This window comes from Muntiacus reevesi, chromosome 10, assembly GCF_963930625.1.
Source record: "Muntiacus reevesi chromosome 10, mMunRee1.1, whole genome shotgun sequence".
Classification (NCBI taxonomy): domain Eukaryota; kingdom Metazoa; phylum Chordata; class Mammalia; order Artiodactyla; family Cervidae; genus Muntiacus; species Muntiacus reevesi.
Genome location: NC_089258.1, coordinates 54,908,346 through 54,932,322, shown reverse-complemented (window position 1 = coordinate 54,932,322; position 23,977 = coordinate 54,908,346).

The window sequence follows — 23,977 nt, the reverse complement described above, 5'->3', positions numbered from 1 at the left end:
CTCTGAGTTATAGAATCTTCCACCAGTATTCAGTTTCAGAGGGATGTTAGATGTGAGAAGTGAAGGGAAAAAACCTGGGGAAGGAAAATTTGAGGGAAATTTCTGAACAAATGGGTCTGAGAATCTCAACTCCCACTAGCTTTCCCCACCTCTCCTCATCTGAAAACATGTATCTCAAAAATGGCACACCATCAAGGTACAATTTTTCTGCAGTGATTGCTACATCAATAATAGGCAGAGCAAGCCTTTAGTGAGTAGAATTCTTCCTAGGGAGTTCTCTCTAACTCAATCCACAATGCATGATTTCTTCCCCAAACACTCTTGTTCCAGCCCCACTCCCATGCCCTACATCAGAACCACCTCACTTTGTGTCTAGAATAACTTCTCTTGTCCAGTCTTCCCCCCACCACCACTTCAGGCAAAAGAACTGCAGCCTGATTCATCACTAGGGTTTCTAAATACTGCTTCCATGATGTCTCCTCCCTATTAAAATTTTTTTGAATGGGTTGCTAATAGATGGTGATCCAATGAAGTCAAATTTTAGACATATTTCCTATGATATCTCTTTGTGAGGCCAAATTTGGCTCTTTGCTACTTAATAAAATTAATACTTTTAGCTAAAGCTAACATTTACTAAAGGATTATTACATATTTATTGCAGGCTCAGTGCTCTACATACATGATCTCATTTATATTTGACAGTGTCCAGCAAGCCAGGTTCAGGCTTCTCAGGTAGCTCAGTGGTAAAAAAATCCAACACCAATGCAGGAGACACAGGAGATGTGAGTTCGATCCCTGGGTTGGTTTGATTCCCTGGAGAAGGAAATGGCAACCCACTCCAGTATTCTTGCCTGGAGAATCCCACAGTCAGAGGAGCCTGGTGGGCTACAGTCCATGGAATCACAAAGAATCAGACACTACTGAGCATGCACACATGCATGTAAAAAGCCAGGTACTGTGCAAGGAAAATAAGCTGGAGAGAGTCAATCAATTATACAACTGATGAAGGTCAGAACTGGGATTTGAATCCAGGTCTGTTCAGTGTCCAAGCCCATGGTTTTAGGTCTTGAGTCTGCTTTCTACTTTTGTTTTCCTATCTTTCTTGTCTTGGATTCCTATATTTTATCCCTAATGCCCACTTCACTGTCTTCTGCTGCTTTTCTCCAATGAGCCAATCAATGTTCCTGACTCTCAAGGCTGGAAGGGTCCTTCTTTGCATTTGAACTCACATAGGACAGCAAATATTTTCTGTCTGTTGCCTTTTCTGTCATGTTTCTTTCCATTGTTCCAATGTGACAGTGCTAAGGAGGGTAGGGACCATGTTTAATACTTGTATCTGACTTTGTCTAGCACAATGCCTGGTTCACAATGGGTGTTCAATAACTATTTATTTGTTCAATAATTCTCATAGATTACCTGCCAGGTAAATAATTTTTATGGAATTGTTTGTTAAAAGTTCTTCATAAAATTGGATTTTACCTCTTCACTCTTTTACAAAAAAGTATTTTTTTTTTTTTTGATATTTTGGGAATGCCAAATAAATAGAGTGAGCATTAGTAAAGTATTCCTAATTTTAACATATGACTAAAGTGCTTAAAATATTAAGTGCTAAAACTTATTTTTATCCAAGTGCTTACTTGAACCAACATTGAGACTAAAGGGAAAAGAAATTACTCTTTGTAAATCTGTTACTTTAAACCTCTTATTCTCCAGAGTTTCATGATAGGTCCATATAGAGAAATTAATTTATAGAAGTAGTCAGCATAACTGCTAAAAAATGCAAGCCTAAAACTACTATGCACTTTTTCCTTTGTGTGACTTCTGCATATTTCAATATTCAGTTCATCACCTTTAAGGTGTTCAAATTCACCAGCTGTAAGAACACTTATCAGGTTAGAATGCAGCACTAAACATAAACTTATGTTACTGAAAATAAATGAATCAGCACATTCTTAGCAGAATTGTTTTCTCATGTGACTCACACTACTTAACGAACTTTTTCTTTGTGATTGTTCATTTATCATATCAAAAGTTTCTTTGGACATCTGCTTCTTTGAGTACAAAAGCACAGGCTTGATGAAAATGTTCAGTAGAAAAAGAAAATAGCTTTCTGGTCTGGATTTATAAAAGCAGGATATTAATGGGGCCAGTTACCATGGGCTTAGCTAAAGATCTTTCTTCATTTTTTTTTTTTTTTGCTTTGGTTATAAAAACATTATGGAATTTTAAACATTGGTGTAGTCTGATTACCAATAAAATTTCATATACATGGGACTGATGGTACTAAACTTCAAAAAGCCTTTCTGCCTAGTTTGGACCAGAGGATAGTCTTGATAGAGCTCATCTCAAAATCACTTGGAGTCCCATGTGTCTATGCAAAACCATTAATCTCAAAATGTGTCTAAACACCAACTTTGAGACAGGCTGCAATTTACTGTTCTCTGTGACAGACAAATAGCTAGGGGAGAGCTGTCATTTAACCCCAATGCTTTCTTTGGTAGTCAGGGAAAGAAAGGTTTTTTTATACTGCCTTGTCATAAAAAGACTACAAAATCCATCAATGCTGTATAACTTTACATATAAAAGTAATACCATGCATAGATATTTTAGTCATCGTGTGAAAAATAAACAAGACAGCCTGTAAATCAATGTCATTCCCAAGGAATCAGCATGGACATGTATTGACTGACTTTATGGCTAAAATAGAAAATAGATGTAAATTTGACGGCGCTGTTTTGACATAGATGCTTTTGGCCATACCATTAACCTGTATACACAAACACCAAATTGGGAAGGAGTCTCATTTACAAAAGCTGAGCTTGTCCTCTTTATAGGTGTTCCGATATCATTAGGTTAGATTAAGTTCCTGACTATGTGATATGTATTTTGCAAAATACATGTTAGCCTAAAAGCCTGGCATAAATTAGGACACAAAAGCAAATACATGCTGAGAATCTCAGTGAAGTGAATTGAAATGGTAACCCCATAATTGTGTACCCACGGATATGTATCCTTTTTAGAAATCAGCTAACAAATTAAAATCTCCAACATTGCAAATATTGTTAAAAATTTCATTCTATTATAGTTAGAACACTTATCATGAGATCCACCTTCTTAACAAATTGCACCATATCGTGTACACTTCCATGCAATACTGTATACAATTGTATTGCATACCATATAATGTGCAGTCTAGTATGCCACACAGTATTGTTGATTAGTTATAATCAACTATGTATATTTTATTTTATAATTATTATTAATTTTTTTACTTTAAAGGTATGCAAGAATGTAAGAGCCTAGTTTTAAAGATTTCACATAATCCTATGCCAATTACTAAATAAATAGAACCATGGATTGGAATTGACATATATACACTAGTGATACTACGGATAAATGAGATCACTATTGAGCACCTACTGCATAGCGCAGGGAACTCAACTCAGTGCTCTGTCGTGACCGAAATGGGAAGGGAATCCAAAAAAGAGGGGACATATGTATAAGAATAGCTGTTTCACTTAGCTGTAGAATAGAAACTAACACAAAACTGTAATGCAACCACATTCTGATAAAAATTTTAAAAAATGCAAGTATAAAATGCAAGTATTTTAAAAATACAATTGAAACATACTCATCAAGTATGGCGATATGACTTATCGACCTATCGTACAGTATGGAGGGTAATCGAAACTGATGTGTGAAATTCATACACGGTCTAAAGCGATAGCCCGAGAGAAAGAAAAATAACTCAACAACTTAGAAATTTTTAAATAACTTTGCTGTTTCTTTCTTTTTTTTTTTTTAATTTCAGATGATGGAAGGCAGAAGTGCACCAAGATGGAAAAGTGAGCAGCCAGATGCCTGAGTATCCCTAGTCCATCGCTGTATCTGCCACCAAAGTCATGCTCATCATCAGAAAGGACCACCTTCACCATTTAGCCATCGCTTTTCACCGGGAACCCAGTTCCCCATCAGTAGTGATCTGAAAGCTGTGTAAGGAACCAGGGGTGACCAGAATAAGCCGAAGGACAAAATCAGCTCCAATACCATCTCCAACGACCGCCTTGCTCTTTCCTTGAAAGAGATCTGGTCTGCAACTCAGAGCAACCCAAATAAGGCATTTTGTAGAAAATGACTATTTTATTGAATTATGCAGGTGAAATCCTGATTTGATGAGTTCATCTCAGAAACACATTTTGAACTATATCCTGAGCTTTCAGAGTTGGAACACAGATATTTGACCCTCAGCTAGTGAGTTAACATGTGTTTCAATGCCATAAATTGCAGGTGTCACAAGCAGAGGTAATGCATACATGTGTCTATGCAGCAGATGCTTCTTAATGTTTAGGTATATGTGACCTCTAATATTTCAAGGCCATTTGTGGAGATTTTAATTCCATAGCAAGTGAGCATCAGCAACATTTGGTTGACTGACATCAGCAATTTTAGCTGTATGATATCTTAAAATTCATCTTTAGTTTTTCTGTGTGTGTGTAGCAAGTTGAACTTTGAAAACATGGGATTCGCTATAGAAAATGTATTTAGGTGATGGTTCTGGGCAACCCATTTGTTATTGTTGTTTAGTTGCTCAGTCATGTCTGACTCTTTGTGACCCCATGGACTGTAGCACGCCAAGCTCCTCTTTTTGTGGGATTTTTCCAGGCAAGAATACTGGAGTAGGTTTTCATTTCCTTCTCCAGGGTATCTTCCCAACCCAGGGATCAAATCAGCATTTCCTGCATGGCAGGTGATTCTTTACTGGTGGGCCACCAGGGAAGCCCAGGTAACCCACAGGCTACTCCTAAAAAATACCATAGTATTCTATCGGAAAATTTTCCTCAAAATGAATAGATGCACTTGTGTGCAGTAACTTATACTTTTAGTTGAACTTGCCTTCCACTTGGGTGCCAAAACCTTTGTTCCTCTTTATGTAAAACTCAATATCTGTTTCAGAAATGTTACTGAAATAAAAAAGCAACCTCAACGCAACAACAAAAAAATTGTGATTCCTCATGTGCATTCTGGTAAAACTGGTTAGGAATTTTGACATGGACTTCCTTTTGGTGATACAGTTCTTCTCAAATACTGTAATAATTCAAAATTTTTGGGTAAGGGCAGAACAAAGCTTATAGAAATCATATGGTAAAAAGTGTAATCAAGTTTGCTGTTCTTAAAAATCAAGGAGATCATAAATTGAAGTCATACTAGTTAAAATTGCATCTGTAGCATGAAGAGTGCATTGAGTTGCTTATAAAATGGACTAAATTTTCCATTTTCATCCTTTTTCATCCTACATCTTCACAATTCTTTTGGCCTTAATCTTGCCCCAGACACTCGGCATCGGATTCTGGATACTATTTCTGATTTCACATAGCTGACTCAAGCTTCCAAAAAAAAGCAAGGAAGTGCTATAACTTCTTCCTCAAAATTTTTGTTTTTTGCAAATATCATATATATATGCACATATATGGAATTTAGAAAGATGGGTACTGGCGAACCTATTTGCAGGGCAGCAGTGCGGACACAAACATAGAGAAGCAACTTGTGGACACTGTGGGGGAAGGAGAGGAGGGAGAATTGAGAGAGCAGCATGGATATATACAAATCACCATATGTAAAATAGATAGCCAGTGGGAATTTGCTCTATGATGCAGGGGGCTCAGACTGGTGCTCTGTAACAACCGAGAGGGGTAGAATGGGATGGGAGATGGGAGGGAGGCTCATGAGGGAGGGGATATATGTATACTGTGGCTGACTCATGGTGATGTATGGCAGAAATCAACACAATATTGTAAAACAATTATCCTCCAATTAAAAATAAATGAATTTGTTTTTGCTCCTTCAAAGCTGGGAAAAAATGATTTCAAATTTCCATCATCTGCTTTTTAATCATAGAATCATTCTGCTTCTTTAAAGATTGAAATGTTGCCATTCATAAATGGAAAGGAAAATTTTAATAATCAAAGATTAGGAACTTTAAGTAGCTTCTTAGAGAATGAAAACACCAACTCAAAACTGGACTGATTTATTTCTTTAGACATAATTGAAGAGTTGAATCACAGATATAAAAAAGATACTAGAAGTAGGATATAGTTATCATTTTTACTATAGTTCTCTCTTTATAAAATTTGCTAGTGACCAATTTACTTAATGTTCAAAGTATAGTGACTTCTTTTTCTCTATCTGGGGCCAGTTTTACTGTTTTCGTAGCAAGTCTCTCAAAAACCAAACCTGAATTTCATTAAATATATTCAGTAAGTTGCTCAATTGAGTCAAATAAAGTACGGTCATTGTAACACCTAAAATCTTATTGGTTTTTCGATCCTTTTCTAATTTAGTTTTTGCATTTCAAAAAATGTAGTTTATATTTCACTAAATACAGCTCTAAATTGGAAATATACCATATCTTGCTTTTCACGTGCAATTAACTGGTGACCACGCAACACTCTACAACCCTAGAACTCACCCTATTTGGAGATAAAATCAAATGTATTCCAATAGAATTGTGTTTTTGCTTAAAAATAAAACAAATCCATCTTACCATATTATCAAAAGACCCACGGAGGTAAATTTTAAGATATTACTTTCCCACTAAATTAAGAATTTGCAAAGTCTGAAGTCCTTATAACCTGTTCTATGACTTTATTATGCATGCAATCCATCCTGCGCTTTAGTTAAGACGGCTCTTTTAAATATTTAACATAGTCAGTGACATTCGTATCTTTAAAAACGGATTTTTAAAAAACGATTAATCTGGACTATCCCATAAAACTTGAGGCCTTTATCTGGGATACAAAGGTGCTAAGTTTCTCAGCAGAATACTTCAAGAGGATTTGCAGCTTGTCCTGGAATCCTTTGAGGTGATGAGTTCTTCTAATGATATTGTCTTTTCTTGTCCAACTATCTGATTACCTAGTGAATCTAGCTGGTAGGGAGAGGCCACGGGATCAACCAGAGGTCAAAGGAGGGATGTGGACTCAGGTGGACAGAATGTACTTTCTTTCTGCAGCTCCTCTCAACATCTCTCTCCACACCCTGGATAAATTTCTCGACTTTAAACTTAAAATATTTGATTCCTCCCATGTCTGTTCACAGCCTCTGAGGTTCATGCTTTATCCTCCTTCAGGATCCATTCCTGAACTCTAAACACTTATCATCCAATGTATTGTGTAAAGAGAATTCCCAGCAGTGGATTTTAAAATGAAAGAGAAAGCATCGAGCATCTGAGTGTTCTCAGGTATTGGTGTCAGTACCAGGATGCCTCCTGTTGACAAGGATGGCCTTGGCGGGGGCACCTGAGATCTCTCTATTCTGAGCAGTCTTCAGAAATCAGCCAAATATGATTGTTCTTTCCATCAAAGAAAATAGGAAGACAAAGAAAGCCGAATATATTCTTTTACTCCACACTTTGTTGTTGAAAGAGGGAGGAATCCCACTAGGACCCCAACTCCCTTTTGGATATTACCAAACTTCTGGAAAGAATTTCTATTCTTCCTCCCAGCCCTTCTTCCTCCTTCCCTGACAGCTCACTGATTGAGGTGAACAAAGTTTCTCTGCTCCTGCAAGATTGCGCTAGGCTGCTAAAAATTAACTGTGAATAACACCACGGAGGGGCACAGACAAATGAAACACCAGGATATTCGCTGCTTTGAGAGGACGTGGCATGCAGTTACCTGCATTTAGCTCAGAGAAGGATCATATCCCTTTCTTCAAAAGAATATTTGCAAACTTTCCAATATCATTCTTGGGTCTCACGTTGTGGGGTGTTTTGAAGGCTGATTATATAATGCAAAATGCAAAACACTTTGATTTGCGATCAGAGGTGGGCAGGTAAGAAGGATGCCAGCCTAAGCCAGGATGTTTTACTAGGAACAACCTCTGTTTCTGATAAATGATCTTCTGGAGACAGAAGATGTGGCAAAGTGCCTGCCATTGAAAACAGCAAGGAAAATAACAGTGTAGTTGGCACGCTTCTTAAAATGTATTTCTTGTTGGACACAGGAAGTAATTTTCCCTCAGATTGGAACGTGACATAGTGTAACGTGTCAAAGACATTGTTAAAAAACAAACAAATTGGAATTGAGCTGCGTACAGTTAGTCTTAGATCTCTCAGTCAGCTTCACACATTAAGATGGTTGAACATGCAGAGCTTATAAATTCTCCTGTTGGAGAGGTTTTTGGAGAATTTCACGAAACTCAGTGGGATCTTGGTGGGGAGACTGACATTTACCACTGAGTTCTTTAATGACAGCTAAACAAGAGAACACCATTCCTAATTTACTCAAGTAGAATTCAATATCATAATAAGGCAATTGCAGAACACTGTGCTTTTATGAAACCAATTTTCATGCTATGATTTTTAACTCTTTTAGTTATGAGTAACTTCGAATGACTTCACAAAGCCTGCATTCTTATACTGTGCATGAATTTTTAAACACACTTGTTCTATTTGTCTTCCTTCAATACTTTCTGCTTTCATTAATCACATATATTATATACACACATTTCAGCATTCCAACTTAGATCATATGGGTTTATAACCCTTGCCCACCCACCCCTAGAATTATGTCCTTTTGATAAATTTTGATAAATTACCAGAGTGGCAAATGGCTTATCACTTTTCAATTCTATAAGACATCCCAGTATTTTGTCATTTCCTACTTGACCAAAACAGTTGACCAAATGATAAGGCAATTAGGACTGTTGTCTATGAAAGAATAGAGTATGGATCATGTTACTTGCCAGCCCCACAAAGAAAGTTCTTCAGCCTCTGTTGAGTATTGAGCTTCCATTCTATTGAATCAGCTTTGAGAATATTGATGTGTGTGGCAAAGTGGACAGAAAGAGGTGAGGGTCATTGTGGTTCTGTCATGGGGGACTTTTAGTGTGAATTTGACATGCATGCTGCACTCGGGGCATGAGACAAATGAAAGTAGACATATCACAAGGGAAGAACAGACATGGTCCATTGAAATTCAAGGAAGGAAGTGCTATTTCCAACTGAAGGCTAGAGTGGGCAGCTTGGTGGTGGGAAAATAGCCCACCTGTTCAGGCTGTTCATGGAAACATCCTGAAAGGTGAAGTTTCCCCCCCACCCCCGGAGTCATATTTGCTGCCTTTTGCTCTTTCCTAGCTCTCAGCTTGAATGGCATCTCTCAGAGAGTTGCCCGTGATTCTAAGGGTCTCCTGTTACTTTGTCATAGAATCCTGTGAATGTCCCTCCTAGCAATACATCACACTTTTGTAAGTATTTAATTAATTAATTTGTTTCATATAAGCTGCTGCTGAAGCATTTAAACTCCATAAGTGACCTTGACTCTTGATCAGTCCTGTATGCCCAGAACTGTGTCTATTGCTTGATACACAGTAGATACATAATAAATATTTGTTGAGCAGAGAGTGAATGAATCAGACGGAATGGGTTATATAGGGATGGCTGGGGAGCAGGGGAAGGAGAGAAAGGATGGGATGGATGGATGCAGGAGGGAGGGAGAGAGAGAGACAGGCTATTTTTGGGAGAGCAAATGCTAAGAGTTTCTTACAAAGAGTCACGTAAATGGTTCAGCTTGGCTTGAAGCACATGGAAGATGAAGATGAGTGTTAAGAGAAAAATTGAACAGGTAAATTTTAGGATCAGAATACTGGGCTATAGACTTTGCACTTTACTCTTTAGGTAACACTGTTTTTCAAGGAGATCAATGTAACTGCCACTAGATCATCTTGTGTCTTCAACCCACAAACTTTGAAGGAAGAGCATGTCTTTGTTTTAACAGCCTCTAGTGTCAAAGCTATGATCTTTTGACCAGACCCATGGACCTCAGAGAGAGTTGCTTTGAGCTGTCAGAGGCCTTGGATTTCAACCAAAATCAGTTCCAATGGCCTGCTGAGTCCTACAGTGTGAAAGTTCGCAGCAGGCCAAGCCCAGCATCCAAGAACAATTCAAGTCAACAGATTAAATGCCCCTAGGGTGTGCTCAGCGCTGTGGTGAGACACAAAATAAATCAAAGGCAGGGTCCCCCTGCCTTGAAGAGCAGGAGAGCTGTCTCTGATGGAGTTGCTCTTAAACGACCTCCCCACTTGAAGGTGTGCAAGGCAATCAAGCAAACTCAGGTATCCAGAACCACTTCTTAGAGAGTACTCTCTATGAAGTGACTTGGTCACTCTGGAATCCAGGAAACAGTTTCGTCCCCACTGTAGACACTATGATTGTGTGTCTGTACTGCTTGAGACAGGTCCAGAGATGTTGCATGAAAGAGCCCCAGATGAGGAATCAGCTGTCCAGGGCTCTGGATCCATCACTAAGAAATCGTGACTTATGGGTGAAGTCATTTTAATAATCCGAATGCTTTATCATTTTTGAAAACATTGGGTATTTGTTCATTTATCAACTCCATTATATATCCACTCAATGCCAGGCTCTGTGATGAAAGAGCCCCCACTTTCCTGGGCTCATATGAGAAACAAATGAGATAACCAGAGGGAAATGTGTTCTTCATCATAAATCGCTTTACCTTTTCATTGGTAGGAGAGCCCATAACACTGCCTGAGGTGGCCTGGGAGTGCTTTGTATCATGTGGTTATAGGAAATCTCGTTAAAATGCCATCTTTATTTCATTTTTTGGCTGCAACATGTGGCTTGAAGTTCCCCAACCAGGGATCAAACCTGGGCATTTGACAATGTCCCAACCACTACACTGCCAAGGAATTCTGTAAAATTCCACCTTTAAACCTGGTCTTTGAGACTTAAAAATACAATGAAATGTACAAACACAAGGACTCATTTATATTTCCAGGATACTTTATAGAAGTCTATTTGTGTTATAATGTCCTAACGCCCAGAGTTGGACACAACTGAGCCGACTTAGCATGCATGCATGCACATCCTAGTGGAACCAGAGTCTGATCACTGTGAATACAAACATGGGTGTGGGAAAACATCCCCATCCTTGGTTTACAGAAGCTCAGTGCTCCCGATGCACCGCTGGTAATAAGACCCGTGACCATATGGTGACTCAGTGTCCCAGAGCAGAGATCTCGGCTGGGGGAAGGTCAAGCAGGGTGGAAAATATGGTGCATGGGCCCTTGGGGTCAGGACCAATGGGTAGACCTCAGAGTATGGGCTCTGGGGTGCAGGTCTGAGCGAAAGCAAGAAGTGTCAAAGAAGCGTGCTTGGCAGCTTGGAAAAGAAGACAATCTCAGTCTTTGCTGCAAATGAACAGGCAGCAATGGGTGGCGAGCCACTACCAGCACAGCTGCCCCTTGAGAAATGATGCTTCGAATGCAGCTCTCATGTGCCCGCTGATGTCTGGGAGCCCACATCAAGCTGGCTGACTGGGGTCTCAGCTTCCCCACTGCTCCAGCCAGTGGAGTCTACATTCTGGCTTATCTCCTCCTTCTTGCCTCCAACTTTTGGACAATTTCCTCTTGCTTCCAATGACATGATTGAAATCTAGCCAGGTCCCCTGGTTATCTTTCTGGGGTGCCCCTTCCTTTGTAGGGGGCAGATGAATATCAAGTCTCTCCATGCAGAACATTCATTGTTTCTGGGGCTTGAAATTAATGACTTAAGAAGGAGTTAAGTCTGGGTTTTTCAACCTTGTAGAATTGACATTTGAGGCTGACTAATTTGTGATCCTAAAGGGTGTCCTATGCATTAAAAAATGTTTAGCAGCATCCCTGGCCTCTACCCAGTAAATGCCAACATCACTCTCCACCCTACCCCACCCCCAGGCTGTGACACCCAAAAATGTATCCTGAAATTATCAACTGTCTCCAGAGGGGCAAAACTGTCCCCACTGGGGACCAACGACCTGAGTGAATAAACGGGCTGACATTTTAGGATAACCATTGGTACTTTGGCCAAACCCTTGGCTAAACTCCCTGGTGGCTCAGACAGTAAAGCGTCTGCCTACAATGTGGCAGGCCCGGCTTCGATCCCTGAGTCGGGAAGATCCTCTGGAGAAGGCAATGGCACCCCACTCCAGTACTCTTGCCTAGAAAATCCCATGGATGGAGGAGCACGGTAGGCTATAGTCCATGGGGTCGCAAAGAGTCGGACATGACTGAGTGATTCACTCACTTGGTGCTTTACCTCTGACATGACTTTCTGAAGAGGTAACAAGATTATTCCAATAAACTTCAGTACTCAAAGTTTGAAACTTTAAAATCTTAAATGATCGAATTGTACTATTCAGGTTGACCTTTATTATAACTATAAATTATTTGCCTAAACAATAACATATTTATTTGACATGTCTCAGAAGTAGGTACTTTAGAAAATACTTGAGTGAATAAATGACTTTTTTAAAATAAAGATTTAGATCTTTAAACTTTTACATACATTTTCCATGGTATTGTAATACCTAGTAATGATATAATTTAAAATATTATCACGAAATTAGCAATTTTTTTTTACTATTATCAAATATGTATTCAGTGTTCAAATTTCCCTAATTGTCTCTTTAAAAAAAAAAGATTGGAGTATAGTTGATTATCAATGTTGTGTTAGTTTCAGGTGGATAAGCAAAGTGAATAAGTTATATATATATACACATGTATATTCACTCTTTTTAAAAAAGATTATTTTCCCATATAGGCCAAAGTAGAATTCTGGGGAGTCTAAGGAGATTCTTATTACTTATCTATTTTATATATGAAAAAAAAAGTGAAAGTGTTGATCGCTTAGTCATGTCTGTCTTTTGCAACCTCGTGGGCTGCAGCCCACCAGGCTCCTCTGTCCATGGGATTTCCCAGGCAAGAATACTGGAGGGGGTCACCATGCCCTCCTCCAGGGGATCTTCCTGACCCAGGGATAGAACCTGGGTCTCCAGAATTGCAGATAGACTTTTTACCATATGAGGCATCAAGGAAGACCCCATTATATATATAGTTGTGTGTATACATCACACAACTGTTGGGACTGTGTATACATCAGTCCCAACCTCCCAGTTTATTGCCCCCACCCCTGATCCCCTGGTAACCAGGTTTGTTTTTCACATCTGTGACTCTGTTTCTGTATTGTAAACAAGTTCATCTGTACCATATTTTTTTTTTAGATTCCATATATAAGCAATATCATATGATTTATCTTCTTGTGTCTGACCACTCTCTAGGCCCATCCATGTTGCTGCAAATAGCATTTAAAAAAAATGCTGAGTATAGATGGGGAAACAATGAAACAGTGACAGACTTTATTTTCTTGGGCTCCAAAATCACTGCAGGAGGTGACTGCAGCCATGAAATTAAAAGACGCTTGCTCCTTGGAAAAAATGCTATGACCAACCTAGACAACATATTAGAAAGCAGAGACATTACTTTACTGACAAAGGTCCATCTAGTAAAAGCTATGGTTTTTCCAGTAGTCATGTGTGGATGTGAGAGTTGGACTATAAAGATGAGCGCCAAAGAATTGATGCTTTTGCACTGTGGTGTTGGAGAAGAGTCTTGAAAATCCCTTGGACTGCAAGGAGATCCAACCAGTCAATCCTAAAGGAAATCAGTCCTGAATATTCATTGGAAGGAGTAATGCTGGAACTGAGGCTCCAATACTTTGGCCACCTCATGCAAAGAACTGACTCCTTAGAAGGCACCCTAATGCTGGGAAAGATTGAAGGCAGGAGGAGAAGGGGATGACAGAGGATGAGATGGTTGGATGGCATCATTGACTCGATGGACATGAGTTTGTGCAAGTTCCGGGAGTTGGTGATGGACAGGGAAGTCTGGTGTGCTGCAGTCATCGGGTCGCAAACAGTTTGACACAACTGAGTGATAGAACTGAACTGATATATTGTACGTATATACCACATCTTCTTCATCATTTATCTACTGATGGACATTTAGGTTGCTTCCACGCCCTGGCTATTACAAACAGTACTACAATGAACACTGGGCTGCACATATCTTTTGGAATTACAGTTTTCTCTAAATGATGCTTTTTAAGAACAGAAAAAAATGCTCCATTTGCTTTTAACTCTGGCCTCATGAGTCTTCCAAAATACCTCTCTCTCTGACACCAATTGGCATACCAAGCACAGACATGAACTAAGCCCACAACAAAATGTGGGCATTTTAGCTCCCTCCATCAGTCACTGTGACCTCCGGTGGCTGACGGTCATCTCTGCAGACTGTTTCAACATCCCTGTGGTAAGTGCTTTCAATAATAGAACTCTCTTTCTGCACTGATCCCCTCTTCCTCTTAATCCCCATGTCATGTCAGATGAACCTCTACTGTGTCAATGAGTCACTTTATTTGGTATGTTTTGCTTATGAATTACTTCCCTTAACGATTGAAAGCTCGTGACAGTTCAGGTTTGATACCTGTTTGATGCATTTAGACCTTCCCTGTGGCTCAGATGGTAAAGAATCTGCCTACAATGCAGGAGACTTGGGTTGGATTCTGGGTCAGGAAGATGCCCTGGAGAAGGGAATGGCAACCTACTCCAGTATCCTTGCCTGGAGAATCCCATGGACAGAGGAGCCTGGCAGGTTGCAAAGAGTCGGACATGACTGAGTGACTAACACTGCTACTGCTTGATGCGTTTTCTGTATCCCTTCAAGGACATAGGGCAATGCCATAGGACAATAAATCAGCTTGCTTTTAAGGGTGTGCCCTGGCCTTTTCAAGACTCAATTTCTCCTCTAAGAAAATGGTCTCAAAAACCCCCCAGAAAAAACCTTCACTCTGGGATGGGTGAGGGAAATATTGAGAGTTTGGGAGTAGCAGATACAAACTATCATATCTAAGATGGATAAACAACAAGGTCCTACTGTTTAGCACCTGGAAATATATTCAATATCCTATGGTAAACCATAATGGAAAAGAACATGGAAACAATATGTATATGTTTAACTGACTCACTTTGCCATATAGCAGAAATTAACACAATATTGTAAATCAAAAGTACTTCAATTAATTGTTTGTAAAAATGCCACTCTCTTCAATGTCTGAGTTATAATGTTATTAGTCTAAAAGGACCAATACCATTTCTCTGTTGTCCCATGATCTACCCACATTACTCCCCAAGAGATATTTATATATACTCACCTATCTCACACACAGAGGAAAGATAAATAAACACCAGTCAAACTAAGATGCAGTCATCTCTTACTGACACTCAAATCCTTCTCAGAGTTTCCTTTTTTCTCTTAAGTAGTCATCAGATTTCTCTCTGAGTGCCACTCTACCGTGATTTTGAGATGTGGCATTTAATATAATTGTGACCTTAAAAATCCATCAAGAGCAGCCATACAACTCACATACGTAAGATACTTTGTACGCTCACACTTTGCATGCTGAACTTCCTGGCTGAATCTGATGGGTGGTGTTGGAACAGAAGTGGAGGATGACAGGGATGATTCCAAGAAACACTATGGCTGCTGACCACTCTGAAGAGAAGAAAAGCCAGAGCATTTTCTCTGCTTGCCTCCCATGGTCCCTTTCCAGGAGAGAGGAAAGGAGCTCTTCAAACTGGCTACAAACTGTATTAAGGTAGGTCTCGAAGTCAAGTCTGATACATAAGATAGAGTGCTGATCCAGGGTTCTCTTTACACACCTTATTCTTCAGATCAAGAGCTGTGGCACTTTCTATAAATCTAGTATAAGATCATGCTTGCACCAAAGAACTTTTGTTTGAGAAGTGTGTCGATGGTGAGTAACTGAACAGAGGGAGTGGATGATGGGTAGATCTATACCTGGACTTTTAAATAGATGCACACAGAGGCTGGCACACGAATTGCCAGTCTGCACTGCCCAAGTCTCCTTGAGCGAATGTGAGAAACACCAGCTGAGGGCTGACTCCCCCATGCTAAGTAGGTCAGGAGGAATGAGAACCCAATTATATATAAAAAAAAAAAATCACAGCAAAAGTCCCCCTAGTTGGTCTTAAGGAGTTATATAAAGCTCCCCTAATTGACCACATCAGAGGAGGGTTTGAACTGCTTGCATGAAAACAACTTACCATGTCTGGTGATCACACCATTGACAAAGAGGTTTTACTCAAGGTGTTCAAGAATAATAGAAACAGTATTTTTAAATAAACGTGTTGCAACATGCAGGCAGTATTTTCAAAAGTATCACCTGCTCCCCTTTTAGAATGGTAGGTTGCTGGCACTGCTGGAAAAATTAGATTGGCTCTCATGAAATTTTTTCTTCAATAAACAGTGTCTGAGAGGGATTATTTTTTCCTTTGGTGCTTAAATGATATACGTGTGAAAAGATAAAAGCTCCCTCTATAGAGGTACAAAAAATATCTTTTACCCTGAACATGTTATTCAACTGAAATCACCTTTGTTAATTCAGCTAAGTTTTATTATGTTCACAAGTCAGATTTTTTTTTTTTTTTTGACATCTGACTCTTGTGGAAAATTGCTGTAGTGAAACAATTTATCACTATTAGTATCATTTAGGTATTGCAGATCAACAAGGAAGGTGATTATCTGGCGATATCTATGTATTTGAATAAAGCAAACATCACAAAATCTGTAACTAGGGAAATACTATTCTCAGGGGAATGAACAAAAAGAAAAAAAGAAGGTATAGAAATACGTAGACATTTATGACATCGGTATTGTTCTTTGATTATTCACCTATACTTGTAATAGTTGGCTAGTTAGAAATATTTTGATATTGGGTAACAATCCCTTTCTGGAACAATCATATTTTATCACTGTTTAATAGTTATTACCATTTAAACTCTTGAATATCTAAATTTGTACAATAAGAAGTTGCTAAAATTGGGGGAACATCTATGAGAAGTTACTTTTAGCTTATAACATCCAACATGATTAAATAAATTCTGATAAGAGAAACTTTTGGTGAATTATAAGGTGCTTTGAAAAAGTTTATTTATGTCATATCTGAGTGGCAAACACAATCTCACATAGACTATTCCTTAGGGCCACTGCTGGCTTCATGGATTGCTGGAATCATTGCTATGACATTTCTTACGTGGTTAGGCTCACAAATTAAGAAGTACATTAGCTATGGAAAACTATCCCTTATAAATAACTTCATAGTTGTAAAGGAAATCCATCGAAAGATCTCAAAGTGCATTTATTCTAATCAGGCTCAGTCTGGAGATAGACACACACAGCAAGAACATGGAGAACAAAGGCATTAATAGTCATAGTCAAAGTGTGCTGAGTGACTGTGTCCAAAGTTAGAACTATACTCATGAACAGTCAAGGTCAAAACATGCTGAGTGGATGCTTCCACACAAGGTTAGAACTATGCTGTGATCATTGGAAGCCATCTCTGAGCTCCTAGAAGAGAGACCACCTAGAATATTATTTCCCAGGAAAATTGTTCATTTATTCATCCATTCAACACATACTTATGGAACCTTCACTATGTATCGACACAGAGTATTTGGCCAGTGTGAGGGACAGAGAGGCATGCAGAACGATATCCGCCTTTTTTGTGGTGCAGTTCTCTGAAGCTAGACACGAACGCTTAGGTTTTTTTGCTAGCTGTTCTAACACTCCCCTTTGTCAAGCTTATTTACTTCTGGCAATCTTCCATAGAGCGGAGCCTTCTGTTCAGAACCTAACAAGAAAGATATGCCCCGAGCGAACACTGGCAATTGGCTACATTTCCTGAGGTAAAACCTTCAATATTCATTGCACCTCCCTAAACCTTCCCTTTGCAGTCTGATTCGAGAGGTGGGATGAGACTTGCCTGAATGTGGCTGCTCTAGTAAAAAAAAATATTCTCAGCATTGCCTATTTCTATCCTTTCTTCTACTTGTTAAATTTAGATTTCATCTCTTCTCTGTCAATAAATATGATAAAAATATGAGAAGGTCGAAAATATCTGCAATCTCTCCCTTAACTAATGGATCTTAGAAGAGGAAGTTCAAAACAGAAACTTGTTCTAGAAAACATGGCTTTTGTAAACTAATTACCTTAAATAATAAGAACAGATAACTTATTGAGCATTATATATATATATATGTATGTATGTATATATAGGTACTACCTTCATATGTTAGTCACATTTTCTCATCATAAAATAATAGTCACTCGCTCGCTCTCACTCAGTTGAGTCTGACTCTTTGCATCCCCATGGACTGTAGCTCACCACATTCTCTGTCCATGGGATTTCCCAGGCGAGAACACTGGAGTGGGTTGCCATTTCCTCCTCTTGGGGATCATCCTGACCCAGGGATCGACCCTGTGTCTCCTGCAATGGCAGGCGGATTCTTTACCACTGAGTCACCTGGGAAGCCCAGAAATAACAGTAGGGGTGGTTTATTATTTCCATTTTACAGATTAAGAAACTGCAAAGTGAATTTTCACTGCCAAGTTTTCAAGGTCAGAAGGAATAGAATAAAAATTTACCTAAGTTAATCTAAATTAACCTAAGTTAATCAGTTCTAAGGTCTATCATTACATCAAATTGCATCCTCTGTAGCACTGTATTTATTTATTTCATTTATTTTTCCTGATTGTAAAACTGAAGGCACCACCTATTAGCAAAACAATATCCGTGTAATCCCTGGGGAGGTATTTTCTGATTCCTGAGTTAATAAACAGAAGATTTGCTCCTCTGCCGTTAGTCATCTGGCTTGGCCTCCCTCCTAAGTGTTGTCTATTGATGGCGTTTTAAAGACGAGTTTGTTGGGTGGACCCCTGTGGGTTGGTCCACAAGCTGTGATGTGAGTCGTCTGGTCTCAGCAGAGGGTCATCTCTTGATACGAGGCTGTGCATTTCCACAACCATGGCTTTTCCACAGAGAGAGGATATTCAGGATCCTGTGGGGCCAAGACTTTGGTGGTAGGAGAAACTGGGACAAGAATGAACCTTCTTGGGGATGAAGACATGTCTCAGCACTGGCACAGACACGCCCTGGTGTTCTCCAAGGATCCAGCATTCTGTCGTGCTGTGTGGGCTCAGCCGCTCAGTCGTGTCCAGCTCTTTGTGACCCCATGGACTGTAGCTCGCCAGCTCCTCTGTCCATGGGGGTTCTCCAGGCAAGAATACTGGAGTGGGGTTGCCATGTCCTCCTCCAGGGGATCTTCCCAACCCTGGCATAGAACCCTGCTCTCCCGCATTGCAGGCAGATTCTTCACCACCTGAGACACTAGGGAAATCCTGTTGGTACAAACCTATGTAAATGCAAACTCAGGACACAATGACCTGGCCACACATTTGTGGAGAAAGTGATGTGTGACATCAGCGTACCTTATGGCCCCTATTCAGGTACAAAAATAATTACACTGTGATATTTTTAAGGGCCCTGAAATATCCAGCAACCTTAACTTTGTGAGAGCAATGCTTTATAGCTGATATAGGATGAAACTGAAATAATCAACTTCAGAATGGTGCTCTCTAGCCAGTTTTCAAGTGAGTCTGCCAAAGTATTTTCTTTATTAGCTATTTCTGCTGTTTTTTCAGTAGCCCTGGGACAGCCCCCCCAAACCCGATTTTGCTCTTTCTCTGTAATAGAATAAATTACTATTCAATTTTAGTTGATGGTTTAAAAAAGATAGTGACCTAAATAAATGGAAAATTTTTTTCTAACCACTTTGTCTTTTGTTCTTTTTCCCCCATAGGTTATACATTTTAACAAGAAAATTTGTTTATGCCCCCCCCTTTTTTAGACTGAAGCCAAGTGTCACCTTGGCAATATCACAGAAGACAGACAAGCACATTGCACTTGGCATATATAAAGTCAGACGCAAACACGAATGGTCAAAGAACTCAATAAGCTTGAACGCTCCCTTGGGTACAGACCTGCCCAGATTTTCAAATCAGACTGGCAGCTTCAGAAAGCTCTATCATTCTTTCCCAAGTCTTGGGCTAAACAGGACAGCTTGAACCACACTGCTGAGGTCAAGGCTTGGGATAAGCCTTCTTATGTAGGAGCAAGGGACCAAGAAGCATGGTGAAAAGTTACCAGCATCTCACAAATTTTAAGCCCTAACATTTCTCTTGCATCAAACGCTGTGTCTGCAAAATACCAAACCACTCAGATGAAAAGTAAAACTTGCAGTCAGCCATGATGACCTTTGTTCCAAAAAACAATGCGCACAGAGATACTTAAAATTATCTAAAAAGTTTACGATGATTTTTTTGGACATTGTTAATTTATGCTGTTTCTTTCATTCCATTGAATTCTTAGATTATCTGCCAAATGGTGATATAATCTGAGGCCCATCCCAGTTTGGACAGTGATGGAATATTCAGTTTGAATATAATGTGGGTTCTTGGTTTTTCCTCATTCTCTTTTGGTCAATATTGATAGACAAAAAATTATAATAAAAATTTTATACAAGTCCAAGGTTTTAGAATTTTGAGTTCAGTTTTCTAAAGCCATGGAAAAGGGTGGAGTTCACTGCCTAAAAAATGATAAGTTTTGGCTTATCGATTGGATTTCAATTTTTTTTATGATATGCCTTGTTTCCACTTCTAAAATGGACCACTTAACATCTTACACGCTTTCCATCCTTCTTACCAACTTTTAATTAACAGCATGATTTTGTATGGGGAAATTATGTGATATTTACGTGTCCTCTTTTTGCAAAACATTGCTTTTTAATTTTTTAAATTTAGGAAATGTTTCTGCATCCTTGTTGGGTTTCATAAAAAATATCTGGGGAACCTAAGGATATTTAAGTACATTTACAATCACACTGAAAAATAATAGCTAAAATCTATGCCTTAAAGCATAGTCATGATATCTTGTCTAAATCAGAACAGAAAAACTCTTTCTGGTGAATATAGTTTAGAAAGACTCTTTTAGAATTGTTTTGTTTTGGTTTGGTTTGGGTGTCTTTCCCAGGTTAGAAAATAGGTAGTTGGTTTGTCTGATTTAGGAAGATTTTGGGAGTATGTACAAGATACCTTTTGTTTCTTCATCAAGATACATGCTTATACATGTGTTTTTAAGGCAACAGCCTATCTCCATAGCAGCAACTATCTCCTATGAAAAGTTCTCATTCATTGTGAATCTCAGAGGAGCACTAAACACTGGAGTTTATATGTTAGCTACTAAAGATTCCTGAAATGGGAAGAGTGCTTTACATGAAATAAGAGAAGGGTTTGAAGAGAGGGTACTTTTAAGACAAGGGGAGGTTGACCTGCTTTATGATAGAGGCATCCACAGAAACAGCTTTTTCTAGGGTGAAATGTGGAAGATCTGAAGGAATCTCATCGACGGTGGGTTTCAGAGAAACAAGTATTGCTTTTGCCCTGAATATTGAGTTATCTTTTTATAGGAAAAAATACATAGATGGTTACATTTCAGCTTAAGGTGTCTGAAACTAAGAGTGTAGCACCCATTCATAACAAGGAGAGCTAGGCACCTAATTCCAGAATACTTCCATGACAATTTATCCTAAAAATGTAACTTACTTGAAGTCTGCTATTGAACTGCAGGGGTGTTCTTCACAGTCTTTGTCATGGTTCACATGTGAATGAAAAGTCAGGAGAAAACTTTGAGGAAAATGTCAGCAAAGCAACTTAGATAAAACACTTCTTGTCTAATCTGTCTGTCTGTCTGTCTATCGCACATATATTCCAAGGGTCTTTGTTTTCATGGATTGTGCAAAATATACTGCTAAAATTCTTAGAGAGAATCTTAACAGCTACTGAGGAAAATGCACAATGGGAAATTACGTCTATTTTATATCATTAGACATAAATTATTTTGTATTAGACATACAAATATGTCCATTTATTTTGCATTAGACATATAAATATGTATATTTTATCTTAACAGAGGAATCTCACCACTATTAAAACTGAGATCAAGGGAGAAAATTATCCTGCATGCAAGAGGTGGAACACAACAGCTATTTACTCCAGAGTTTTATTTCCGCTTTGGTTAATCACTGAGTGTGTAAATGTGTATGTGCGTCCACAAGAACTTTTATTAAAGGACTCTTGTGGCACCGTTCTTTGAGATACCCTTACCCGAAAAGCAAAAAAATAAATGCCTGAAAGGAATATTAAAAGCAAACAACAGTATGTGCTACTATTATATGCAACACATATAACTAATTAGACCATAACTTCATTGTTAAAAAATATCCCTTCTGTTTTCTATTTGCCCTTCTCTAAGCTGAAAAGAAAAAACCTCTTCTGTGAGTACTAAATTTGTGTCAGTTTTAATGGAGGGGGAAAAAAAAGATTGCTTGTTTTGGATATAAAATTAATTCAAATCTAGCAACCTAGATATAAAATTATCAGTGAGACAACTGCAGTTATTGTCATAGATTCAAGATGTAGGCACTTAACCTCTAAACTTTTTCAATGATTCTTTTTTCATTTTAAAAAAGAACATATATTCTCATTGACTGAAGAGAATATCAAATATGTGCAAGTAATTCAAGTTTTCCAACGTAAATGTGTTGTCATTCTTACATATTTGTGTTTTGTAATTATTTCATAATCTGGAAAATCCCTTTCTCCAAAGAAAAATTTTACTGAGCTTTGTATTATAAGAAGAAACAAGTCATCAATCAAGTGAAGTCAAAGAAACTCAAAGAACTCAACCCAGTAAGCCAAACAGTCGGGCACTTTTTGAATGATTTACTCTAGGAAACCGGATCTTTTAGGCATGCCACTGTATACACATCCTGAGCAGAACACTTATCAGGTTTTCTATTGTAAATTCCTTTATAGCTTTCTAGTAGAAAACACTTTTCATTTTGAGGAAATCCCTCAGAATATGGTTTTAAATGAAACTGTTAGCAAGGTTCAAAAGCTTTAAATTACTCGACCATGGTTACCATTGAGAAAATGCACTGAGCTATATCCAGAAGAGAACAAAAATAACCAGGTACAAGTTTAATTCTCTAAGGTTGCCATGTAAGTGCTGCTCAGAAAGGATTAAGACTTTCTGAGAACAAGAGAGCTTCCAAATCACTTACGAAGTGGGGAAACACACACACTCTATAATCCATTGTGTTTGGTCTATTCCATTCTGGGAGGAAATTCTAGTTAAAAAAGCAGAGATTCTATATATTTTAGGATGTCCTCATCTAGCTAATTAAAAAAAACCCTGTAGAAATGCCATTGCTTTCATTTAATCAGAAACAGCATAAAACTAACTTAACTCCACTTTTTGGAATCATTGCCGACAGTGAATTCATGGAGGTTAGCAGAATTCATAATGTGCTTCCAAGTACACATTATTTGGTGCTTTTGAACTGTGGTATTGGAGAAGACTCTTGAGAGTCCCTGGACTGCAAGGAGATCAAACCAGTCAATTCTAAAGGAAATCAATTCTGAATATTCACTGGGAGGACTGGTGCTGAAGCTCCAATACTTTGACTACCTGATGCAAAGAGCCAAGTCATTGGAAAAGATCCTGATGCTGGGAAAGATTGAAGGCGGGAGGAGAAGGGGACGACAGAGGATGAGACGGTTGGATGGCATCACCGACTCAATGCACATGAATTTGAGCAAACTCCATGAAATGGTGATGGACAGGGAAGCCTGGGGTGCTGCAGTCCATGGGGTCTCAAGGAGGAAGACATGACTTGGCAACTGAACAACAACAACAACCAAGTACACTGCAGCTTAGCACAGGTGTCATATTTTGTCAAGACGAACAAGTTATACATTTTAAGAAGCTCTTTTTGTCTTATTTGATAGATCTTGAGACAGTATTGTCCCTAGGACTTACCTTCTCTTCTTTGGAGAGTTGCTCAGTTTTCTTGGATGCACAGAAGTTTGAAATCACTTTGTCTTAGACGAGTAGGAACCCTAAAACAAAATAAATGAGATATGTAAACTGGAAAAAAAACTTGATCTGATATTTTTTGTGTATAATTTTAATTCTGAAACGCTAAAAAAATTGAAATGCACCGTGCCAAGGGATTACTGCTGATCTAAAACAATTACATGGAAAAAAAATCTTAATGATCATAAAAGTCTACCCTAGCAGTGTGTTAAGCTGAACTTATTTGATGAGTCCACTTAGAGTCTTTTTGCTACTTATTCTAGTAGTAAAAGCAAAAAAATTATATCCATC